Below are 15345 nucleotides of genomic sequence, written 5' to 3'. Positions count from 1 at the left end.
ATTTTAAATTTGGCTAAGTTTTCATGCTAAGATTTTAAATTTGGCTAAGTGTTTAGGTTTAGAGGTTTAGCTTATATTAATTCTAATTATAATATCTACAAAAATTTAAATGACGAAATATTCATATTTCTTATTCAAGTCTAGTTGCTATTATGTATTGACCAAGTTCACAAATTCTAAAATTTCCAGTGTTTGTGTGTAGCATAGTAAGTTTGTTTGGAATATTGAATAGTATTATGTATTGACCAAGTCCATAAATTCTGAAATTCTTGGTATATGTGTGTAATAGAGTAAGTTTGTTTGGAATATTGACAGTCAAAGATTATGAGTTTTTTTTTTCCTTGTGTATTGTGTAACAGAGCAAGTTACTATGGCAAGTAATAATGCTTGATCTATATGCTTAATATGGATATTCAAACAATATCTTCTATTATGGTACTGGCAGAATATGCTTTAGTACATAGCTTTAATGCTTTAATCTAAATGATTAACAGGACAATTCTTTCCTTTTCCTACTAAATGTGTGCAACAAAGCAAATTTATTTGGAATATTGAATAACAATGAAAGGTACTTTTTTTCCCTAGTATACATGTGCAATTAAACAAGTCTACAAATTATAAAGTGGAGGTTTTTTCTGTTTGTATTTTGTATTTTGTATTTTTTTTTTTTGGTTTTTTATTCTTTGTTCATCATGGTCACCTTCATCAGTGTTGTTTTCAACATTTCTTTCTTCATTTTCTTCTTCAAACCATGGCTCATCCTCATTCACTAATAGCTCCTCCTTAATCCAATCCCATTTTGTATTCTCATCAATCTTCACATCTTTAGTTACAATAAGCTTTTTGGTCTTTATAGACTCTAAAACCCTTGGTAACCTTACTATATCCCACCAAGACACCAACATTTGCTTTCTTGTCAGACTTATCTCTCATGTATGAGTGAATATGGAGAAAGCACACACTACTAAACACTTTAATATTCTCCAAAGATGGTTTCTCTCCAAACCACAACTCATAGGGTGTCTTGCCTTCAATGGATTTGGTGAAGCATTAGATTTTAATGTAAGAACTAGTATAGATAGCCTCGGCCTAAAATTTCTTTGACATGTTCTTTTGATGTATCATACACTAGCCATCTCTATCAATGTCCTATTCTTCCTCTCACACACACTATTTTGTTATGGTGTGTATGGTGTGGTAAATTGATAAATTATACCATTTCTTTGTAAAAATCTTTAAGACCTAGGCTAGGGTATTCACCACCATTGTCGATCCTCAAGCACTTCGAAGGGTATTCACCACTAAGTTTTTCTAGAATTTATGACTTATGTGTGAGAAAATAAACCCTACATATCCTAGAGTAGTCATCAATAAAGGTGTGAAAGTATCTACAACCACTCAAGGAAGACACACTCATAGGACCACACACATCCGAATGAACAAGTTCTAACTTCTCCTTGGCTCTCCATGCACCAATATTAGGAAATGGAAACTTAGTGGACTTTCAAAGTTGAAAAACTTCACAAATATTTTTCATATCATTAATCAAGGGCATATCATTCACTAAAGCATTAGTATTCTTCATTGCACCACTAGAGTGACAAAGCCTTTTATGCCAAAGTTGAGAAATTGACTCAACTTTGCCTTTCAAAGCTTGTTCACTATCTAGTAAATTCAACCTATAGCTTTTCTCTTTTAAGGCAACTTTAAACAACTCATTTCCAAAAACATCCAATATCAAACAACCATCATAACCAAAGTTCAAAACATAACCCTTTTCAACCAATTGTGCAACACTCAACAAGTTTTCACACACTGAAGGCAATAGAACATTTTGGATAAGTTTTGTACCTTTATTGGTGTTCAAAGAGATGTCTACTTTTCCTTCTACATCCATGAAGCTTCCATTCCCAATCTTCACCCTTGTCTTGTATGATCGGTCAAGCTCCATAAAGTTGGTTTCTTCAAAAGTCATGTATGTGAGCAACCCCTATCCACTAACCAACCAAGACCACTACTTGTATCTTTAAGGCATGTAGCCACAAACAAGGTCTCAGCCTCCTCATTTACAACATTTGCTTGTTGCCGTCCTTGCTTGCATACTTTGCCAACATATCTTCTTTCTCACATTTATCACAAGTTGCATTTGGTCTCCAAAAGCACTTGTTTGGTACATGTCCATGCTTTTTGCAATGGAGCATGGTGGATAACCCCCACGATTTTATTGTTGTCCTCCTTGTTGTTGCCTTACATTGTTGTTGTTATTGAAATTGTTGTTGTTGTTGTTGTTGAAACCTCTAGGGCCGGTTCCTCCTTTGTTCTTATTCTTATTCCTTTTGTTCTTCTTTTTGCTTCGACTAGACATAAAAGCACTTTGCAAAAACTCCTTCTTTCTTATGGCGTTTCTTCATTCAGCTGCTTGGAGGTCATTGATAAGCTTAGTCAAAGTAATCTCATTAAAATTCCTTGATTCCTCAAGGGAAGAAATCTTAGCTTCAAATTTTTTGGGTAAGCTCATTAATACCTTCTCTATAACCCTTTGGTTGGTCAATGGCTCTCCAAGGACTCTAATTTAGTTTATAACTCTTAGTAGTCTATCAGTTAAGTCCTCAACCAACTCATTTTCTTTCATTTTAATTGTTTCAAACTCTCTTCTTAAGTTCAAAACTTGCATTTTTCTAGTCCTAGTGTTTCCTTGAAATTCTTCTTGCAACTTTAACCAAATTTCTCTAGCACTTGTACAAGACATGACTCTAGTGAAGATGGCATCACTCGCCAAAGAATGAAGGGCTATTAAGGCCTTGAATCCTTTAGCTATCTCGGCCTCATGTGCAAGTCTTTGTGCTTGTGTGACATTTACTCTTAACTTCTCAACTTCATAACCTTCTTCCATCACATCCCAAAGTCCAAAGGCTTATAGGTAGGATTTCATCTTTATGCTCCAAATGGAGTAATTTTGGCCCTCAAATTTTAATGGAGTGGGTGGTGTAAAACTTTGAGAAGCCATGACACAAAATCAAATTTTGAAGAAGTAGCTCTCGGGTTAGATTTTAGTGAGCTTTCTAGCTAGATTTTTGTAGCATTTCAAACCAAAAATGAAATGGGGGGTTCTCACATAAGAAAATAGGCTAGATAAAAATTTCAAAAGGTCACTCAATGGTTCAAACAAAGCTCTGATACTGATGAGAATCTGTCGATGCTAATCCAATACGGATGAAGTCTGGGCTGATAACTAGGGCTTAAGCCAAGAGATTTAAGGACAACCTGGCTGCCTTTATATAGGAAGTTATCAATTCTCAAAAGGGCTTGTCCACACCCAAATATACAAAGCTTGTTTTAAGCATCCAATTGGTTGAGACCGATAAGGACCCGAGTAGCTGTTTTCGTGCAAATATGGACTTCGGGCAGCATGGAATGGATCCAACAGTTCATGGATTCAATGAATATCATTAGGAGATCATGGAATCAAGCCAAGGTAGAATCAAAAGCGACCACAATGGGAATTTGCACATAGAGGGAATAGTTGGCCGTTTTGCTGTATTTGCTGCTGGTTTTAGTGTATTTTGTTGATTTGACATTTTCTCTTTATGCCAAGGAAGAGAAACATGTGGGAATCATAGATAATCCTATTTGGCATCCTACATGGCATATGGAAGTTGCTTTGGAGCCTTTGCAAGCTGGAATTTGGTCAAAGAAAGCTTAGTAGTCAAACTAGTCAACTAGTTTCCAAATTTGATTTTGACTTTTTATGTTAGGAAATTAGTCTTTTATTTGGTTTCTATTTATTTATTTTCTGGAAAAAAAAAACTTAGGAAAGTTATTATTTTATTATTTTGATTGTAAATTATTTAATTCCTAATTCAAAATAAAGGAATTAATTAATCAAAATTAGAATTAGGAAAGGAATGGAATTTTGGCCACATTAGGAAATTGACATTGTATGGCCGGTTTTCTCTTAGATTTTCTGAAAAAAAAAAAAGGAGATTTTGAAAGCATATTGCATAAAAACCTAAAAATTGTGCAATTTGTAATTATTAGAGTGAGATCTCGGGTTTGGAGGAATTTTGGTGTTGGAATTGCAATTTTGTTGTTAACTCTTGCTACTGCAGTTTAGATTATATTTTATGAGTTAAAAGAAGAAGAAGAAGAAGAAGAAGAAGAAGAAGAAGAAGAAGAAGAAGAAAAGCTGAATAATAATAAAAAAAAATTGAAAAAGGCCGATTTGGTTAAACTTGGAGTTTGAATTTGTTTGCTGGAAATTTGTTGGAGCTGCTGAGTTATTGCTTATTTATTCATATTTGGAGTTGCTAGAAATTCAATCTTGCTACTGGATATTTGAATTTTGAGTGCTTAAATTGAATGGATTGAAATTAGTTAAAGGAATTGAGACAAGACTTAAATTGCAAGAACAACAACCAACAATTATTCCATATTTGTTCGAATTATTTCTTGTTCATTGTTTGAATCTCTTTTCTAGATTTTATCCTTGATTTATTGGTTTATTTTTATTCTATCTAGATCTTTATTCATTCTGAAAATTTGTTTGTTGATTTACTTTGTTTTTGCTTAGAAAGGTCGAGACTAGGTTTTATCAATTTGCTCAGTAATTGATTATTTTTGCTTGTTGTTTTGCTGATAAATTTAAACTAAGGTACACTTATGATCTAGTTGTTTAAATGTGTTTTAATTAGAACTTTGAGTGTAAAAAGGCAAGAGTGTGTGGGCTTAAAAGAGGGTTAAAAGCCAAAATTAGTGTGCAAACACGAGTATCGAGACCTTATTTGAGTGAAACACGTGAAGGCGTGAGTTTGGTGAGGATTTTTTTGTATTATTCTTTACTAACATGGTAGATTCAAGGATAAGGCAAGGAGATAGATCATTGAGAATTAATGGAGAGGAATCCATAGGATTCTAGGGTAATTCTCGAGCTATAGGAATTGGAGGTGAACCTACCGACATGATAGTGGTTCTAAAACAACTTCAACGGATGAATGCTTGCCTTGATCATCTAGATTAAAGGATGGATAGGTTAGAAACATCACAAGGTGGTAGATTACAAGATTTGATGTACATATAGGTCGAGGAGGCCGAGGGCGAGGTCGAGGAGGCCGAGGGCAACCTAGAGAGGAATTCGGAGAAGGTAATTTTAGAGATAATCTTAAAGAAGAAATTGATGATCTTTTTGCACTCTAAGGAAGACCAACCTGTGGGAGACTAGTAAGGAATGAGGATGATGATCTTGGAAATATTAAGGTTAACATACCACCTTTTATGGGAAAAAGTGATCCGAAGGCTTACCTAGAGTGGGAGGAGCGAATGGATATGATATTCAACTGTCATAACTATTCGGAGGCCAAGAAAGTTATATTGGCAGCTTTGGAATTTGGTCATTATGCACTCCAATGGTAGAAAAATTAGCAAAGTACTTAAAGAAGAGTTGGAGATGAACACATCACTATTTGGCGACAAATGAAAGGAGCCATGAGAAAGAGGTGTGTACCAAGTCATTACCATAAGTTGTTGCATCAAAGACTCCAATCATTATCACAAGGTAGTAGGTCCGTGAAGGATTATTACAAGGAGATGGAGATTCTCATGATGAGATTGAGTATGAATGATGAAAGATATGTAACCACGGCACGGTTTCCAAGTGGTTTGAATTGAGAGATAGCCAATCAATTGGAATTACAACAATACGTGGAATTGGAAGAGATGTTGTATGTGGCTATCAAACTTGAGAATCAATTCAAGAGGAAGGGCATAAATACACAGCTTGGAGGAGTATCCAACAGTGGGAGGTCAAATCCAAGTGCTTGGAGAAGCAACCGCACATATAATTACAAGCCAAAACAGAAACTAGGTGAAGAAAGCTCCAATCGGCCAAAAAGGGAAGCCAAGGCCGAATCTGTCCAAGCACCAAGGAATGAAGGTAAATCTTATCCTAAACCTTCTAGAACTCATGATATTATTTATTTTAAGTGCTACGGATGAGGACACATTGCCGATCAATGCCAGAATAGGAGAATCATGGTGCTGAAAGGTAATGGTGAGTTAGAATCCGAAAGTGAAGAAAATGGGGGTGAAACCGAGTAAGAAAAGGAAGAACTTGAAGATGAACCCAAGACCTTAAATGCTTCACATGCCGACTTGAGTTTGGTATCTAGGAAAGTCTTGACCATGTACAAAGATGAGGATCAAATTCAAAGAGAGAACATTTTCCAAACTTGTTGTAAAATCCAAGGTAAGGTTTGTAGCATGATAATTGATAATGGAAGTTGTGCAACTGTAATTAGTAATAATTTTATGGAAAAATTAGGCTTAACAACAATTAAACATCTCAAACCATATAGATTACAATGGCTTAATGATAATGGTGAAATGAAAGTAAACAAACAAGCCAAAGTAAAATTCAGCATTGATAAATATGTGGATGTTGTTTTGTGTGATGTTGTGCCTATGCATGCCGAATATCTTTTATAAGGTAGACCATGGCAATTTGATAAAGATAATCTACATTATGGTCGAGAGAATGCTACTGTTTTTAGATTTAAAGGTAAAAAGGTCAAGCCAGAACCATTGACTCCAATGAGGTACTTAGAGACCACCTTCAAATACAACAAAGGAGGGAGGCCGAAAAGTTTAAAGAAAGAACAAGTGTGGCACCCATGGCTTCAACTCCTATCCAAGGGGGAAAAGCCGAACATGATTAACCAGGTAAGTATCCTAAACTCAAAATTGATGGGAAAGAAAGAGAGAGCAAAACTCGAGAGTGTGAGGAAATCTAAAAAAGTCGAGAGTGAGAGTGCAAAAGTCGAACCCGTGAGTGGGAAAGAAAAAGAAAGAAAAGAGAAGAAAAATAAATTTTTTTATCTTAGCTTTGGTAATGTTAATAAAGCAATTTTTAATAAGAAACCATTGCTGATTGTGATTTATAAAGATGCATATTTAAATGATCAAGCTAATCGTGAAGAACTTGTATTGCCAAGTTCTATATCTTCTTTTTTACAGGAATTTGATGAGCTTGATTTTTGCCAAAATAAACTTGTATTTCTAGGATTTGTTGTATTTCCAGGAGATTGGATTTGGTTGCACTTAAGAAAGGAGAGGTTTCCCAAGCAAAGAAAGTCTAAGCTTATACGGCATGGGGATTGACCTTTTTCAAGTCTTGGAGCAAATTAATGAGAATGCTTACAAACTTGGCTTACCGGGTGAATATAATGTTAGTGCTACATTTAATGTTACTAACTTATCTTCTTTTGCTGTAGGTGATAATTTTGATTCGAGAGCAAATCCTTTTCAAGAGGAGAGGAATGATGAGAATCCACCCGTGTCTGCACAATTGACTACCCGCTAGGGTACAGATGAAGTCCGAGCTTATCACTAGGGCTCAAGGCAAGAGATTTAAGGACAATATAGCTGCCTTTATATAGGAAGTTATCAATTCTCAAAAAGGCTTTCCCATACCTGAAAATACAAAGCCTGTTTTAAGCATCTAAGTGGTTGAGGCCGATACGGACCCGAGTAGCTATTTTCGTGCAAATATGGATTCCGGACAGCATGGAATGGATTCAAAACTTCATGGATTCAATGAATATCATTAAGAGGTCATGGAATCAAGCTAAAGCAGAATCAAAAGCAACCACAATGGGCATTTGCGCACAGAGGGAATAGTTGGTCGGTTTTGCTGTATTTGTTGCTAGCTTTACCGTATTTTGTTGATTTGACATTTTCTCTTTGTTCCAAGCAAGGGAAACGTGTGGAACTCATAAATAATCCTATTTGGCATCCTACATGGCATATGGGAGCTAACTTGGAGCCTTTGCAAGCTGGAATTAGGTCAAAGATAGCTTAGTGGTCAAACTAGTCAACCAGTTTCCTAATTTGATTTTGACTTTTTGTTTTGGAAAATTAGTCTTTTATTTGGTTTCTATTTATTTATTTGCTAGAAAAAACAACTTAGGAAAATTATTATTTTATTATTTTCTTTGTAAATTAATTAATTGCTAATTCAAAATAAATGAATTAATTTATCATAATTAGAATTAGGAAAGGAATGGAATTTCGGCCACATTAGGAAATTGACATTGTATGGCTGGTTTCCTCTTAGATTTTTAGAGTTTATTGCTTTGTGAGTTTAACCTATTTAAGGGTTATTTTTCAATGAGAATGCACCTTCAATAATATTCAGAAAATTAATTGTGAGATAGAATTCTTTTTGTTCTCTTTGAACACGTTAAACACCATTAGAGAGTGAGTGTTTTAGTTTTGACTTATCAATAGGACTTCCATAACCTATTGTGATGTCTTCATCATACCAAGGTTTCTAATCATAGTTTCATTAAGGGTTAAGGTTTTCCTATAAAAACTTGAACTTAATTAAGATCCGGGCTAATATAATATAAGTTTGGGTGCGAGTCGACCCAGGTTCGTATCAGATACCTGTTGGATTTTAGCATAGTTTTGGGTTCACTTGGCCAAGAGTATTGTACACAAGGTGTTAGTCTTATGCACAACCTTTAATCCGGTTTTTGGTGATGAGAATCCACCTACACCTACACAACCTACAACTCACTGGGGTATTGATCATGTGTAATTGAAGATCGGGCCAATTATTAGGGTACATGCCAAGAGGTTTAAGGAAAATCTGATTAGCTTCATACAATGTGTGATTAAATCTTTAGAAGGCATGATTATACCCGAAGATTGCAAGCCCGTGCTAAGCATCTAAGTTTTGAAGGCGGAAATGGACCCAGGAAGTTGTTTTGGTGCATCTATGGACTTTAGGCAGCAAGGGATCGATTTGTTAACTTGTGAATGTGATTAAGCTCACCAAGGGATCATGGAATCATTCCAAGGTAGAAGCAAAGTTGTTCAAATGCCACATTTGCACACGCATTTCAATAGTGACTGGTTTTGCTTGTTTTGGCACTTCAAAGGTGGTTCTTGTAATCCAAGCAAGCTTTGATCATTCCAATCAATGGCAACATGTGGGGATCAATTCTAATCCTACTAGGCATCCTACAAGGCATATTGGATCTGATTTGGAGCTTAAATTGGCTATTGATTGGACAAAGATAGCTTATTCGAAAAACTAGTCAACTATTTCCCAAATATGAAATTTGACTTTTTGTTTTAGGAAATAGTATTTTATTTTGGTTTTTATTTAATTATTTGCTGAAAAAAATTAAATTAGGGGTTTATATTTTATTATTTTTATTGTAAATTAATTAATTTCTATTTCAAAACTAAGGAATTAATTAATCCAAATTAGTTTAGGAAAGACTTGGAAATTCGGCCATACCATGGTTAGTCACTATTGGTTGGTATTAAACCTAGTTGTTTTAGGGTTTTTGTTTTGTAAGTCAAACCTATCTAAGGGATTATTTTTTAGTGGAAAAGACATTACAACATTATTTAGAAAATTTATTTGTGAGAAAGAATTCTCTTTGGTCTCTTTGAACACCTAAAACATCAAATAGTTGTGTCTTCATCATGTACCAAGGTTTCTAATTACAAGTTAATTAGGGGTCAAGGCGACGATAAGAGTCTGAACTTAATTACGATCTGGGTTAATATAATATGGGTTTAATAGTAAGTCGACGTAGGTTCGTATCATTTGGTATCATAACTGAATTTTTGTTCATTTTGATCGATCTTATTTGCTTTGTTTTTGTTTTGTGTCATTCTGCAATTTTAACATTAAGATAAGGTTGTTTCCTACTAATACACATTCTGCATATTAAAAAAAAATAAAAATTCATAGCCAAATTAGGATTTTTTTGTTTGGCCAAATTGTTGTTTTCTAGTTTGTTGGGTTTTTTGCGTGTTAGTTCTTGGTAATTTGGATTGTTGACTTTCTTTTGCTAGTTTTAATCTTAATTAGTTGCACTCATATATTAAAAAATAAATAAATAAATTGAAAACATACTGCATAAACCTTAAAATTTGCAATTTGTTTTACTTGGAAGATAGATTCGGTTCTGGGAAGTTGTTTGGCATTGAAATTTATGATTTTTATGGTGATTGAGCTGTTGGAGCTTGTGTTGATATTATTATGATTTGTGATTAAAAAAAAAAAGCTGAAGTTAAAAAAAAAATTGTAAAAAGGTTGATTTGCAGAAGTTGAAAATTTGAATTTAATTTGGATTTGGAAATTCAATTGTGTTTGTTGGAGTTGCTGTTTATTCATTCAATATTGGTTGCTGGATTTTTCAATATTGGTGTTAATTGATTGGATTAAAATTGGTTTAAGGATTTGAAACATAGACTTAAATTACGAGAACTACAACCGACAACTATCTCATACTTTATTCCACTTTTTCTTTTTGTTATTAATTGATTGAATCTTTTTCTAAATTTGATCTTCAAATTTTTGGTCCTTAATATTTTGGTTTATTTCCTTGCTAAATCGAAAAATTTCCTTTGTTAATTTTCCTTCTTTTTGGTTAGAAAGCCAAGAATTAGGTGTTAAAAATTCACTTGGTATTTGCTTGCTTTGTTGCTACTTTTTTTTTATAAGTTTAACCAGACGTACTTGTGATTTAGTTGTTGTTTAAGTGTGTTTTACAACGAACTTTGAGATATTCTTATGAATGGAAAAGGCAAGAGAGTGTGAGCTTAAAAAAGGATCAAAAACTGAAACTAATGTGTAAACACGAGTGAACGAGACCTTGTTCGAGTGATATATTTGAGGGAGTGAATTTTGGTGAGGTTTTCTTGTATTATTTCACTAACATGTCAGATTCAAGGATTAGAAAAGGAGATGATTCAATAAGAGAACTTGGAGAGGATTTTATTGGGTTCAAAGGAGAATCTAGAGCTTTCGGGAGTTCATCCGCACCTATCGACATGCAAGTGGTTTTGGAGCAATTACAAATGATGGATGCTTGCTTTGATCAAATAGATCAAAGAATGGATAGATTTGAAAATTCCAAAGGAGGATCGAACCCAAGGATGGAGTTACATGGAGGCCGTGGTCAAGGTCGAGGAGGCCACAGACATTTTAGGAAAGAATTTGGAGAAGGTGATTTTGGAGATAACCTTGAGGAGGAGTAGGAAGACATATTTGCACTCCAAGGAAGGAAAAACCATAGAAGGCAAACCCAAGAAGAAGATGATGATCTCAAAAATATTAAGGTACACATAGCACCATTTTTGGGTAAGAGTGATCTGGAGGCTTACTTAGAATGGGAAGAAAGAATGGAAATGATCTTTCATTGTCATAATTATTCAAAGGCTAAAAAGGTTAAGTTGGCCTTATTGGAATTTGGAAATTATGCTTTACAATGGTGGAGCAATGAGTAAACTACCCGAAGGAGAGTTAGAGATGAATTAATAACCACTGAGAGACAAAGGAAAGGAGCCATGTGGAAAAAGGTTTGTACCAAGCCATTACCATAGGTTGTTGCATCAAAGGTTACAATCTTTATCCTAAAGAAGTAGGACCGTGGAGGACTATTATAAGGAGAAGGAGATGCTCATGATGAGGTTAAGTTTGAATGAAGACCGTGAGGCAACAATGACTAGGTTTCTTAGATGTTTAGACCAAAAGATTGCTAACCAAGTGAAATTACAACAATATGTGGAGTTGGAAGAGATGCTACATGTCGCCATAAAAATTGAGAACTCAAGAGGAGGGGTAGTAGCTCATGATTTAGAGGTGTTTCAAATAGTGGGAGGACTAGTTCAAGTGGTTGGTAATGAAATCCCGCATTTGAATTAAGGCCAAAATCGAAGCTGGAGGAAGGAAGTTCCAATCGGCCAAGGAGAGACAATCTGGCCGAATCAACACAAGCATCAAAATTGAGTGGTAAGTTTGGTTCTGGCCGAATCAACAATACATTTTTATTCAAATTATTAAAAAAATAATAAATATAAAAATAGGTTATAAAATAGACAAATTTTATGCCTGACATAAATCTCATTGGCTATCATGTATTTACATCAAGCATGATGATTTTTCGGTGACCTGCATTTTTCAATGCTAATTGCATATATACTAATGATGATCACATCTATGACTATATGCATTGACCATTGTTTTTCATTGGTATTGCTTTGTTTTACCTCAAGTCTTATGCATGAAACTTCAATATAAAAACTTCGTAACAAACACTCTTTACTATCTTAGTATATAAATGGACAAGATGCATTAATACACACATACATATATATATATATATATATATATGTAAAGAACTATAGATCAATCTTAATATTTGATCTGCTCATGTATGGATGTATTCTATACAATTGATCAATTTTATAAGTCATATTTGCTGTGTAGGATATGTTGTTGTTGTTGTTCTTATTCTTATTCTTATTCTTATTGGTATTATTATATTTTAGAAAATATATCTAAAGACAAAAAGGGATATGGAACCTTCATTCTAATTTTCCTTGTTCCAGACTTCCAATCTTGCCATTGAACCAAAAAATAAACAAATAAAAAAATATAGACTTCCAATGTTGCCTTTTTCCAAAACAGAAATAAAAGCAAAGTCAATAAATATTAAAACAAGTTCTTGGGCAAGGCAAAGTAGGGAGTCTTGTTATCCTGCTATTAGTTCGTAACCCAATAAATTAAGGTCATTTTTATGGAAATTTCTATGAGGAAAAAGTGTAGTTGAAATTACGTGTCTTAGATAATGAACCACTATGAACATTTAGGCTTCAGAGATAATTTTAAAATAAGTCAAACCCAATTAAACAAAGTGGAAGAAATCTAATTGTTCGACTTTTAAGAGACTGCATATATAATATATACATATCTGAATTGATTGATTTTAATCTATTGTTGTTCTATTCCTGATAAAAATATTTATATGTAATAAGTTTTTGATTAATTAAGACCTTGTCCAAAAGCATTGGGGTTATTTGGACCAATACTCCCTCGATTATGTCTAAGTTGCATAATTGAAAGAAGGGTAATGCTAGTATTGTAAAACTAAATATTATATATATAAATATACACATAAATGAAAGGATTCTATAGTGCGGATCTCTTCAAAGATGATAATTTTAAATAACTGTCGTCTTTGTGTATAGTATTAATGACGGTTTTTGAAAAAAAAACTATCATCTTTAAGGATGTTCGCACCATAACATGATGCGGACATTTGCAGATCTCTTCAAAGATGACAATTTTAAATAACTGTCGTCTTTGTTTATAGTATTGATGATGGTTTTTGAAAAACAAAACTATCGTCTTTAAGGATGTCGCACCATAACGAGATGCAGACCTCAGTATTGACAATGATTTTTGAAGAAACCGTCATCGATATTTGTTTCTGTATGATAGTATTGACGATAGTTTTTTCAAAAACATCTTCAATATTAAAGTCCACATGATAAAAATATGCAGATGTCTGCACGATTGACGGACTATATATGTATATTTATCAATTTCCCTTGAATTATGCAGGATGATCTATTGTGTTTTTTATGAGAAAAATCACATTAACTACCATGTATTTACATAATGTATTATGACTCTTCAATGACCTACACCTTTTGGTGCTGACGGTGCTAATTGAGTGCTAATGATCGCATCCATGACTGCATATGCATTGACCATTAATTGTTTTCCATTGGTATTGCTTTGTTATACCTTATCTCTAATGCACGAAACTTCAATATAAAAAAACACTAAGTAATAAACACTCTTCATGCTCTAATTATGTAAATGAATAACATGCAATAGATATGTATTAAATTATAGATCATCTTAATATTAATCCAATCATGTATAGATTAATTTTATTCCATTGATTCTTATTAAGAAACCATCATGTTATCGGATCTAGTTGATATGATTTGAATGGAAGGCTAGGTTATATTATTATTATTATTATTATTTGCATATTTTAAAAGATATATTCCATTATTTATTTTTATATAAGACATTTGTTGGGTAGGTTATATTATTATTATTATTATTATTTTATTTTTTTGTATTTTAAAAGATAAATAAAAAGAAAAAAGGGGGATATTAAATCTTTGTTATGATTTTCCATGATCCAGACATCCAATCTTGTCATTGACCCAAGAATAAATAAATAAATAAATAAAGACTTCCAGTCTTGCCTTTTTATTTAAACAGCAATGAAAGTGAGGACAATAAATATTTAAAAAAAGTTGTAGGGCAATGATACAGTAGCCAATCCTGTTATGCTGCGATTAATTCCAAGTTAACCCAACAACTTAATATCATTTTTATAGAAATTTCTATGAGGAAAAAGTGTAGGTTCAAATTGTGTGTCTTAGATGACGAACCACTTTGAAACGTTTAGCTTCAGATATTGGGAGTGTGAGGAGAATAAAAAAAGGATTGTATGTCTGGATAAAAGAAAATTGTTGCATTTTTGTACACACAGATTTTCTGTTAATTGAATTAGTTATTGAAAATATTTTAAGGCTGGTTATAAACAAGACTTTAAATATGAAATTTTCCTCTCAATTTCTTGAAAATTTCCATTTTTTAAGGGATCAAAAGGAAATTCAGGTTTCAAATGAAAACGAGTAGAATTTATATAATATCCATCGAAATTTTAGAAATGTTGTCAAAAATTTTCATGGAAATTTCTATCAAAATATCTATATCAAATCCTTAACAATTTAATTAAAAAATCCATATATCGATAAAAAATTTACATGTAAATTTCTGAAATTTCTATAAAAATTTTGAAAATATCTATGAAATTTTTTAAAAAAAATTTATAAAAAATTCAAAAATGTTATTGATATTTAGTAAATTATTTTATCAAATTAACTTTAATGAAACTTTTTTTTTTTTTTTACCTTTAGATTGTCTTTTAAGTATTTAATGATATAAAAAAACAAAGCAAATTAAATTCAATAACCTTGATGGTATCTATTCATTAATAATATATATGTATATATACTTGCTATACATTTTGTAGAAGATGGATTCATTAAAATCCTATAATTACAAGTTAATAATTGATTATATAAAAATGAAAATAATAATATAAAATAATAACATCAAAATACAATATCACGTACAATTGGTATTGATAGTATTTAAATTAATAACATTATGCAAATAAAAAAAATTGATAAAATATATTATACTAAACGTCAATGAAAACTATATTTAACAAATATTTTTTATAGTTTACATTTTAATAATTACATGAAAATTATTAAGGATATGCATCTTTTAATAATTAGTTTTTATGTTTCATATTTCAAAATAAGAACGAGGAAGAAACCAATAATTTTCAATTAACTAAGAGTTCTATGAGTAGTAAGATGATATCTATGAAATATAATGTAATTGTAATAATTGCTTTAACTTAATTAATAAATAATTTTATCAAATAT

The sequence above is a fragment of the Ziziphus jujuba genome, chromosome 1 (genome assembly GCF_031755915.1).
Source record: "Ziziphus jujuba cultivar Dongzao chromosome 1, ASM3175591v1".
NCBI classification, from domain to species: domain Eukaryota; kingdom Viridiplantae; phylum Streptophyta; class Magnoliopsida; order Rosales; family Rhamnaceae; genus Ziziphus; species Ziziphus jujuba.
This window is presented reverse-complemented; position numbering follows the sequence as displayed.